The sequence below is a fragment of the Apaloderma vittatum genome, unplaced genomic scaffold (genome assembly GCF_000703405.1).
Source record: "Apaloderma vittatum isolate BGI_N311 unplaced genomic scaffold, ASM70340v1 scaffold740, whole genome shotgun sequence".
Taxonomy (NCBI): Eukaryota; Metazoa; Chordata; class Aves; order Trogoniformes; family Trogonidae; genus Apaloderma; species Apaloderma vittatum.
Window position 1 is genome coordinate 19755 of NW_009693754.1, and position 12183 is coordinate 31937.

Genomic DNA, 12183 nt, shown 5'->3' on the forward strand with positions numbered 1-12183 from the left:
TTCTGGGAACTACAGAATTCATCCAAAAGCTAAAGAAACCTTTATTCCTCTATTTTTCCAGCCAGCCTCTCTGTAAGGTGCTGTCCTTCCACTACTCAACGCCAAAGGCTTTGCATGTTCTCTTTCTGCTGTTTCCTTTCCTCTACATGTAAAATCACACTTGTGAAAGCCTAGAAATAGAAGTAGAATCTATCCTTTTAGAGACCTACTGCTAGATGAAGAAGATTTTACCTGTTCCCGCACTTTCCTTTGAACATTTAAATTCATCAGTGATCTCTATATAAGATGGCATGTTTATTGAATTCAGTTGTTTTACTGATTAAAGCACTTGGGTCGCCCTGGTTCTGCATCAACTCGGAGCTGGACACAATCTGCGGGAAGCACCTGAGAAAGCATTTTAACCATCTCAAAGCTCCTGAGAGCATTGCTGCTCCAAGAGGACCAAAACCACATAGCTGTGTTTGGGAAGAAGGAGGAGGAAAAGTGAGATAACCAAACTGTCGCTGAGCAGGAATAGAAACACAGCACTGGCCCACACCTCTCCCCTCTGTTCATTACTTCTATTGTCTTCCCGTCACCATGTCTTTGGACTCCACACTGCCTTAACAACTCTTACCTTAGACAGTGAGACCAAGCGCACCTTCAACAAGTTTCCAGATGACACCAAGCTGAACGGTGTGGTTAGCACACCTGAGAGATGGGATGGCGTGGGTTGTCATTCAGAGGGACCTGGACAAGCTTGAGACGTAGGCCCACCTGAACCTCATGAGCTTTAGCAAGGCCAAGTGCCAGGTCCTGCACCTGGGCCAGGGCAACTCTCGGTAACAATACAAACTGGAGGATGAAGGAGTTGAGAGCAGCCCTGCAGAGAAGGACTTGGGGGTACTGGTGCATGAGAAGCTGGACATGAGCCAACAATGTGTGCCCACAGCCCAGAAGGCCAACAGCATCCTGGGCTGCATCAAAAGAAGCATGGCCAGCAGGTCCCCCTCTACTCTGCTCTCGTGAGATGCTGGAGTACTGTGTCCATCTCTGGAGTCCTCAGCACAAGAAAGACCTGACTTGTTGGAAGGAGTCCAGAGGAGGGCCACATCCTATGAAGGCACACCCCTATGAGGACAGAATGAGTGTTGGGGTTGCTCAGCGTGGAGAAAGAAGGCTCCAGGGAGACCTTATAGTATCGTTTCAATACTTAAAGGGGACTTGCAACAATGATGGGGACAATCTTTTTGGCAGGGCCTGTTGCAATAGGGCAAGGGGCAATGGCTTTAAACTAAAAGAGAGTAGATTTAGACTAGATATGAGGAAGAAATTGTTTACAATTAGGGTGGTGAAACACTGGAACATGTTGCCCAGAGACGTGAGAGAAATTCCATCCCTGGAAACATTCAAGGGTCTGAGCAACCTGATCTAGTTGAAGATGTCCCTTCTCACCAAAGGGGGTTGGATTACATGACGTCTAAAGGTCCATTCCATCCTAAAACATTCTATAATTCTGTGAACTTCATGGTTACTCATACCTGTAAACAGCTCGAGATTCGAGTGATTGAGATGTGAAAAATGAATGGTCAGGTCTCTGGAAAAGAAATTCAGCTTCTCCAAATCATGTGGAGATATATTCAAAGAAGAACTCTCTTCAGGTTCCAGATGATTTCTTCAGCAGTAGGGATCACTCACATTTCTGAAAGGCATTCATCCTATGCCCACCCTGCCTGCAAGTCACTCCATGAGCAGGATGATGTACAAGCTGGATGTGTGAGCTGTCCCGGCTCTTTGGAGTGGAAATGTCTGTGAGCCGCTCGGCTGGCTGCAAGGAGGAGATTTGCATCCAGCACTCAGCACAACACTCAGATAGCTAAAAGTCTTTATCCAGGCACTTGGCTCAGGTGTCTAGGACTATCTGAGAGACCACCACAGTTGCTAGCACATGGGCATGAGAAGATAGCAGTTCTGCTTAGGTTACTGGTGCTCAGAACCTTCAGGAACATCCAGGCACACAGACGCCCTATGCCCAGGAAAGTAGCTAGAAATAGAGTTTAATGAGAAGATGGGACAGACTGTGGTGATCAGGCACACGGACAGACCAGTAAATGTTACACACAACCAGCCGTTTTCATTGTCTTTCCCTCTGTTTCTCCTGTTTTCACACACTTGTTTCCCCAAAGCACCTCCATCACTCTCTGTCTCCACTCACCTTTGGTCTTTCCTTTACAGGTACCACAGCAATCCTAAGATGTTCTTCCCTCTCTTTTCATACTCAGTCCCACACTTCTGTAGGCATTAGCCCTCTTAGCCTGTAAAGTGAGCAGGGAGCCTCTGGGATGGGGGCTGTTACCCCCAGACCATGGGGCTGATGCTTTGTCTGTGACAGCCGAGGGAAGGGCAGGTCTTCTCACATAGGTTATCTGGGGTTTCTCCAGTTAGGTTATAGGGGTTCCTTCCCTGTTACCACTGATCCTCTGTGCTTCTTTGTGTTCACAGGGATGAGCCTTCAGTCAAATAACCTAACGTCTTAAGGCAGCTGAATCCTACTCTTAATGCCAGGCATGAAAATAATATTTTCTGGAAAGCTGTGACAAATACTTGGATCATGCATGACCATTTTTTTAAAATGATAAACTTGCATATCTTCTAAAGTCAAGTTGTTATTTTTGAAGACCTGTGTGCCCTGTCATTTGGCTAAAGGTTACTTTCATATCTGTTACTTATTTTTCTTTCACTCCACTCTTCCTGTTGTAAACTAAACCATGAACCTCAGTCGGGTAAGACAAGGTGACCAGCTAGCTCCAGACTTGCACAAGTGCATCCCAGAGGCAAACCAGGGCTCTTGGCATTTGCTTTTGTCTACATCCTCACAGGGCAGGTCCTGCCTCCCTGGTCAATCTAGACTGCCCCTGACAGATTACAAGCAGCGTCTTCCTTCTCAGGTCCACATCAGCTGGGTCAGCCACACAGGGAAACATCTCTTGGTCCAAGACCGTGCTTTTAACCAGGGATGTTTGAAACCCTCAGATTTCAAGCTGTCTGAGTCCCAGCTGAAAACTAAACAATAGTTTAACCTATGCTTTTTCTCTAAAGGCCTTGGGTTTTATGCTGCACCCCAAGGAAGGGGAATCATTAGTTCTGAAATCTGGTCTCCAAATGCAGAAGAGGGTTTATTTCTTGCCATATAAGAGCTGATCACTTTCTTCCCCTGCTAGTGCAGTTGACCACAAGCACATCAAGAGTTTGATATAAAGAAACCTCATCCCTGCCTGTCTGTGTGCAAAAGAGATTTAAATAATATTTATCTGTCCCTGAACTTTGCTATGCCCTGTTGAACAGACGACTCGGAGCAAGAAAAAACAGCCAGTGTGACTGTCTGCAAGCTTCAACTTTTTTGTCCTCATTTAAGAGAGGGAAAGCTCTGATGAATCCCTTCAATGCTCTTGAAAAAACTGGACAAAACTGCCACTCCAGCTATAGCCCACACTTCAAATGGCCGTGAGATGGCCTTTTCTGAATGTTACATAGTTCAAGGAGGCAGTGAAGTGCTCGGTGGAAGATTTTGTATGGGAACTTTAACTTCCCATTCCATTTGACTTTTGGTCTTTAAAATACAGGTCAAATCAATGAATTTAATGAAGGCCGTGGAACACAAAGGCTTTGCCTTGCATTTTGACCTAGATAAAGGAGAGTCAGTCCAGGTCAAAAGGCTTTAGCAGCACTTTAAGTGGTTAGTACACAAATGTGACAGAGTGTTTAGACTCTCGGAGACTTGCAAGACCCAGTGACAAGCCGTTAAAAGTATTTGAAATAGCTGCTTGAATGAACTTTGATAAGGTACTGCTATTGTCTTCTATTGTCTCTTTCTTTTCATACCAAAACACCCCCAAAAGAACAAGAGTCAATGAATGTATAATGCAGTCTCACTTTTACTGGATTTGGGGCTTCTTTTGGCCCTTTGGACTTTTTTTGTGAACTGTTTATGCCATTTTCATTCATTTCCCCACATTAAGCCTTTCTCAGACGCTAGTGATTAATGTGACTTGTCAGTAAGAGCTTTTAAAGTGCAATGATACTTTCAGAAGCTATAATGTGTCAATCGAATTTAAGATTAAGACCAAATTAAGAGTAAATTTACTCTTACGGAAGCTTCTTGCGAGGTGGAGCTACCATACATGGAGGTGGTACATACACTTTCCAGCTCTCACACCACACATCTGGGCATCCAAGGCAAAAGTAGCTCAAAGCAGCAGACCTGCATATTAAATTCTGGATTCATACCTTTCCTCTCACTGGGAGTAAATAGCCTGGTGACACACATTCACATGCTCTATGCAGGCATCTAAAATAGGTGGCTGAAATCAGCTTGTTGGTAAAGGTAAGGTTCTATTACCAACAATAAATGTATTTTAATGGTGGAAGACGTACTGCCAGAAAGCGCACGTTCATAAGATCTGCCAGGAAGCAAATCTCCATTTAAATACATAATTATTCTTCACTACCAAAAAGCATTTGTCTGAGGAAAACTGGTAAAATGTGTAACAGTTCATTATGCAGGACCAAATTTGTCTAGAAAGACCAAAATCCTAGTTAATTTGTGCAAGGCAAAAAGGTTCAGTTTTGTTTTGCTTTTCAATTTTGTTGTAAAAAGTCTGCTTCTTGAAAGCTTTCCAGGCCAGAGATCAGGTTCCTCCTTTATAATGGGAGCTATTAATGCCTGAAATGGGCCGCTCTAAAGAACCACATGTCTGTTTCACATGGTTTGATAGCTCCAAGATTTTGCTCACTGTGCTTTTGGGACTTTTCTCAGTATTCTCTATAGTGAGATTTTTATTGTATTTTACTCTTTTGTCTGGTTTTTGTGTTCGAAATTTTTCCCTTATTCATTGACCAGCAACTTTCTGTCACCCATCTTTGACTTTTCTTCTTACATCTGCATTAAAGCTGTCATTTACTTCTGCTTTTTCCCCTCTCTCCATATTTGACAGCAAAAGCCTTCATCAGCTTTTATCCCTTTTTGTTCACATTATGACATAACCTGTGCAAAGTGGCACAGCTCCCCAATTCTTGTATATAAAATTTGCAACATTTTTTGAGACGGGTCAATGCCCATTTTGGGGATCCTTTTCTTTATCTGAGTACCGTGTTAAAACTTTTTGCAGATGTGAGCTATTCAGGAGCAGCCTGCGGCTGCATGCAGAGATGGGGAAAAGAAGAAAAGGCCTTCCTATTTTGTGATTGCCATAGTAACTCAAACATTGCCAGGGCGTTTGTTGGGTTTGGTAGGGCACAGCCGGGGAATTTTATTTCCTGTGCAATCAAGCCCTCTGCTGGAGATCATGGCTGGTCTGACACAGGGTTACAGAGAGGACAGTGGGCTTGTTAGGTCTGGGATTAAGCATTGCACTTTAAAATAATACCCATTTGTATCCATTTTGTTCAACGTAACAACAGCTGCTGGCCGTGAGATGACAGTCTTTGCCTTTTTAACTGGTCTCGTATGACATTTGTGAATGAGGCAGACTCCACTCATGTTTGCTTTGAAATCACACTGGTTGGTTTTGGTGTTTGATTCTCTGACATTGTTAAGTGTGTGGTGATAGTTGACATTGTTCCTGCAATTATATTTGTGGTTTATGACTTTTGAGGTGTCAAATTATCACTTCCATTTGCAGGCAAACAGGTTAAAAAAGAAAAGAGAAAGAAGCAAAGAAAGCATCTCATGTCAGTATAGTGGAAGATTTTTATTGGACCAATAGATACAGATAGAGAAAGAAACTGCCAGGTATAGGAGCCTTTCTTTGGACCTGAAATAGGAGCCACAGACTTTAGGTTGACAAGGCTTCTGTCTCCTTCCTGGGTCAAAAGAGGGACTTGCTGCTCCAAGAACTTCTTGTATTTCCAGGCTGTGGCACACACCAACGCTCCCTGAAAACTGCTTTGCTTGCACCTGGCCCAGGCCATCCTTTAGCCTTGATTGCTTCTGCTCCAAAGCACCCCAGCTTTCACCTGACCAACTGAGCAGCAAGGGCTCTGCTCCACCTCAACTCCCGGCCACTTTCCACAACACGTCCCAGCAGAGATGGAGACAGATGCATTGATGTAGGCCTGAGGAGGGAAATAACAGCTTCTGGGAGAGGCTCTTTAAAAGGGTGATGGATTTTCTGCTACCTCATGGTAACACATTCTGCTGCCCTCAGGGCTGTAGCGAAAGGACTGACCCATGGGAGCAGTAGTGCTGAGGCTGAGAAACACCCTTCATCCAGCGCCCAAAGACTTTGTTTTATTGGGTTGCATTTTTTAAACTTGAAACAAGTAATAAAGTGAGGTCTTTGTTGACCCTGGCAGCAAGTTTTCCACCCAGAGGTTGAAGAGGAGCTCTGCAGCTGCGAGTCTCGTGATCTTTGGTCCTGGAGAGCCTTCATGCTGGTGTCAGGTAAGCGCAGGACATTCCCATTTCCGTCAGGCAGCAATTGCACTCCTGCCTGAGACAATGTGAAGGAGCAATGCCAGCGTGAATCACGACACAGCTCTGAGCAGGGGAGAGAGTTAGCCCTCCTTCCCCTTCCCCACCCTCACAGAGTCAGTCCTGAGGCCAGGCTGCCCTGAAGTCTCTGAGGAACTCAGGACACAGGCACAACTTCCACATTCCCACTAGCTTCTCTCCTGACTTTCCTGCTCCTGCAGCAGGTCTTCAAGAGGTTCTCAGACCCATCTTGACGTGTTTCTTCAACCTAGGACTCCGCATTTGCTGAAGACTTCTGGCTCTGCTTAAAAAACAGTCAAAGTACTTAAAAACTGGCACATTGGGAAGGCTGTAAGGGAAGCCTTCCTTCTGTAAAGCCAGAGGTGAAACTTGGCCTTTCTTTTGCCTGAAATTTTTCCTAGAGGAGAAACTCCGATCTTTCTTGCCCATTGAAACTCATAAATATGATTTTCCCTGACTCAGGACAGCAGCATGAACCTGTTAGGTGCAGGTGATGCTCTGTAGTGCCTCACAGCTGCCTGAAGAAGAAGCAAGATGGGGCAGGAGGAAGGAGAGAGCTCCTGATGACACTGGCACAACAAAGACGTGGAGCTTTGTATCAGATCCTGCCTGATGGAAAGAAGCTCCCTCAAGCAATATCAAATCATTTAAAAAGTTTCCTCCCTCCCAGTGAGGTCCAAACTTTTCATTCCTAAATCATAAGAGAAGTTTCAAGTTAGATAGGACCTGAAAACTTCCTCAGTGCTGGTGACTGACAGAGCAAAGTGAACCACTTTGATAATGATGAGTTCATAGATAAGACACTGCAAAATTATCTCTAGTCACATTTACTGCAGGAACAAGCTTTTTTTCCTCTTAGAAATAAATGAATTATGCTGATACAGAATGAACAGAAAGAAAATCAGGTACATTAGGATGATGGAGTAGCTGATCTTCTTAAGTTTCTATTTTCCATGAAGCACCCACTTTCAGATTGAAAAGGTTAATACTCAGCTATCTCCCTGAAGCAAACAGGATTGTTGCCCATGACAACTTCTTTCAATATGCTTAAGGACCTGGATCCAGACTGCTCAGGCCACAATATCTAAGGAGAAGCCTGAACATGCACATCATAGAATCACAGAATGTTCGGGGTTGGAAGGGACCTCAAGAGAATCTAGTCCAGCCCCCCTGCTAAAGCAGGATCACCTAGGGCAGGCCATACAGGAATGCGTCCAGGTGGGTTTTGAAAGTCTCCAGAGAAGGAGACTCCACAACCTCTCTGGGCAGCCTGTGCCAGTGCTCTGTCACCCTCACAGTAAAGAAGTTTCTCCTCATGTTGAGGTGGAACTTCCTATGTTCTAGCGTACACTTGTCCTATTACTGGGCACCAATGTGAAGAGACTGGCACCTTCCTCTTGACACCCATCCCTCAGATATTTATATACGTTAATAAGGTCCCCTCTCAGCCGTCTCCTTTCAAGGCTAAACAGCCCCAGTTCTCTCAGTCTCTCTTCACAGGAGAGATGTTCAAGTCCCTTAATCATCCTCATAGCTCTCCACTGGACTCTCTCCAGTAGGTCCCTGTCTCTCTTGAATTGGGGAGCCCAAAACTGGACACAGTATTCCAGGTGTGGTCTCACCAGGGCAGAGTAGAGGGTTAGGACAAGTTCCCTAGACCTGCTGGACACACTTTTCTTAATCCACCCCAGGATCCCACTGGCCCTCTTGGCTACAAGGGCCCGTTGCTGTCCCATGGACAACTCACTGTCCACTAGGACTCCAAGGTCTTTCTCCATGGGGCTGCTTTGCAGCAGGACAACCCCTAATCTGTACTGGTGCCTGGTGTTATTCCTCCCCAGATGCAGGACTCTACACTTGTTTGTATTGAACTTCGTGAGGTTCCCCTTTGCCCAGCTCTCCAGCCTGTCCAGATCTCACTGGATGGCAGTACAGTCTTCAGGTGTGTCAGCCAGCCACCTCAGTTTTGTATCATCAGTGAACTTGCTGAGGGTACACTCTATCCCCTCATCCAGATCACTGATGAAGATATTGAACAAAACTAGACCCTAGGGAACACCACTGGACCCTGGGGAACACCGCTGGCTATGATTCATTAACCCATGGAAGATCTTCCTCAAGGCCAGCTCTCCTCTCTATTGCCCTTTCACTTTGTGCACAGAAGTGGAAAAGCTAAAGTGGGGACTTCTGAAGATGTTGATGAACGTGCACACCTCTGCTGCCACCCTCCTAGTGGGAGCTCCTGTACAAAGCTGTGTTTGGGATGGACTGCAGCAGCCTTGTACCACTTCCTTACTGCATGGGCTTTGTTGCTCAAGACTCAAATCAGTTGAATGTAGAAACTAAATGCAACACAGAATATGCTTCAGATGTGAAACACATACTCCCGCACTCTGAGAGCACTTCTGCCATGTACAGGCAGATGACTTGGAGCAGGCATGGCCAGTCACTCTTCTCTGGGACCAGGTGGGGCTGCAGTCCATGTCCTGCCTTTTTAGTACCCACAGCTGCACAAACCAATATTGTTACCACTTTTACCTAAGAGCATCACACATAATAAGGCAGGAGCAGCTGCATATACCACCAAGCTCACCACTCTGACTGAGTGAAGGATTGATCGATCGATCGATCGATCTATCGATCTATCTATCTATCCATCTATCTATCTGTCTATCTATCTATCTTTCTAATCTATCTATCTATCTATCTATCTATCTATCTATCTATCTATCTATCTATCTATCCACCTACCTATCTATCTGTCTATCTATCTTTCTAATCTATCTATCTATCTATCTGTCTATCTATCTATCAATCTATCTAATCTATCTATCTATCTATCCTAAAATCACAATTCCACCCTGAGATAAATCCAGCACTCTCAGAAAGTCTCATATGCAACTCAGAGGAAGACTTTCCTTATTAATGCAAAGCTGTCTACATCTTGCATTTTTGTGACCTCTCTACTTTGTCAATAAATCCATTCTCCCTTCTCATGTCTTCCTCTCCTTGCCCCAAACACACAACTGCACTGGGAGAACCACCATTTAGAAAACAAACTTCATCATGCTATCATAGTTGACATTACTGTATTCTTTAAATATTTCCCTGTTTCCGCTACCAGGAATTCTTTCTCTCCCCTTACAGCAGGTAAAAAAATTTAGGGGGCTGTTATGTTTTTATGACGTCCATGGTCTACAAACAGTGAAATCAGTCCTATTGTTATCAACAGAAGTTGCACCTATAATAAATATTCACAATATGATAATGAAATGCTAGGATGCTTGGAGTTACTCGTGACTCCTTAGACATATTCAGAAGCCATTTGGACATGGTCCTGGGCAACCAGCTCTAGGTGGCCCTAGAAGGTTGGACCCAGTGACCTTCCAACTTCAACTCTTCTGTGATGTTAAGTTGAATGTTAGCCACTGTAATATTGCTAAAATGCTCGTTATGACATTGGTGTGCCACTGCAAACAGTCTTCAAAAAATGAAGATAGCAAGAATCGACAAAGGATGTTGAACTTTAAGGATAAGAGAGACTAAGAAACAGCTTCCCTTCTAATTTTCTTCAGCATCAATTCACAGTAACTCTTCTGATGTCTATGGATTCGAACAGATGTAAGAAAAGAATCCTGCCAAAGTCCCATAGTTCTGAATCACAGAATGTTTTGGGATGGAAGGGACCTTTAAAGGTCATATAGTCCACTCTCACTACAGTGTGCAATAACATCTATAACTGGATCAGGTTGCTCAGAACCCTGTCCAATCTCAGCTTGAATTTTGTTTTCAGGAATGGGGCTTCTACTGTCTCTCTGGGCAATCTGTTCCAGTGTTTCACCACCCTCATTGTGAAAAATGTCTTCCTTATATCTAGTCCTTTAGACTACCCTTTTTTAGTTTAAAACCATTGCCCCTTGCCTTTGCAACAGGCACAGCTAAAAAGATTGTCCCCATCTTTCTTATAGGCTCCCTTTAAGTATTGAAAGGCTGCATTATGGTGTCTCTGGAGCCTTCTCTTCTTCAGGTTGAACCCCAACACTCTCAGCATTTCCTCGTAGGAGAGGTGTTCCAGTTCTCTGAAATAAGAGGTTTTAAAGGTCAGTCAAATCCAGCTATGCATGAAAACCTACTGCTGGAGAAGACTTCACTTTGCAAGCCAGATTACATCTTGCTTACTTGTATTATTTGCAGAAGAATTAATCTATATTTTGTCCCCACATGACACCTAATTTCTAAGTTTTACAAGCCCAAGCAATTCAAAGTGTTATATTTGAATGTGTGTCTGTTTTCATCACATCAGACCTATAGACACAGCTCAGGTTTGGTGGGATCATTGTCTCTTCTGCAAGTGAGCCATGATTCACTGGGCAGCAATGGATGCTAGGCCTCAGCCTCATCCCTCTTACAGCATAGGAATTAGGATGGCAGGAGTGTATATATTTGCCTTTAGGTTTGAAGCATTAAAATCCAGAGAGTGGTAACCTTTGAAATAAGATGGCAATATGTCCTTTGTATAAATTCCCAAATTTATTCTCCCAAACAAACTCCCAAATTTTCTTAAACAAAATATCTAATCAGTTCCCAGAACCAAATGATAGGAAAAAGTTATTAAAATAGTGCACTACATGCTGTAATCCACTTCTAGGGAGAGCACTGATGTGGCTCAGAGCTTGTCTTCAAGGTGTGCATGTCTAAAAAGCCAGTGAATCTCAGTCTTCTTCACTACAGTTGCGTGAAGGGTCTTATGTGACACCTAAAATACACAGCTGTTCCTACAAGGAAAATCAGTAGACTGTTATTTTGTCTCACAAATTTTGAACTTAGCAGAACTGAGAAGCTACTTCCATCATTTTATCCTTTGCAGAGAGAAGGCTGAGGTGGGACTTAACTAAATCTCAGCACAATTCTACACTGTGTTATTGCCTTACTAGGTACTTTAACACAACAAAAGCACAAAGAAAGCCAAATCAAGCCTGCGGACAACTTCTCCACAGTGAGGTACACAGCGTACAGCTTTGTGGTCACTGCTGATGAAGAAAGATGCTCAGACCTGATGCCTAACAGCCCGGGTGAGAGGAGAAAATAGCCTGTGCCTGCCATGGCACGTCTGTAGCTGACTCTGGCCCGGGAAGGGTTAAACGCTCTGTGGTGAGGTGGGACAAACTTCACTTAATTCTGTGGCCAGGCCGATTGTTTTGACACCTGCACTATGTGAGGGATGGCATGGTCTCCTTTGTGGTACATAATGGCACATCTTCATTATTGTTCTAATACTCTGAAAAAAAAAAAAAAAGCCCAACCAAAAAACCCTCCTCTAATCTTTCTGTGGTGCCAGTGACTGTAACAATGCCGGGACGTTTTATTTTCCTCCTTACTCTCTCTTTCACTTAACCCGCTATTGTTGCCATAGCCACGATGGTGCAGTACTGCTGGTTCGGGGAAGTTTCTGTACTGTACCGCCCTGAGCTTATTGTTTAAATCTTTATTATTCAACTGTTCTGAAGATTTACATTTTTAATGGCTCATTTATGTAATCCCATAAATAAAGTAGCAGAAAAGCATCCCACACAAATGAGTGAATTGGGGTTTGAAAAAAGCTGCTGAAGCAGGTCACTCAGGGTCTCAGCTGCGGGGCCTTGATTGGTATCAGCGATATAGCCACTGTGGCAATGGACTTAAGACCACCCAGTCAGCCCCAAAATGGTGCA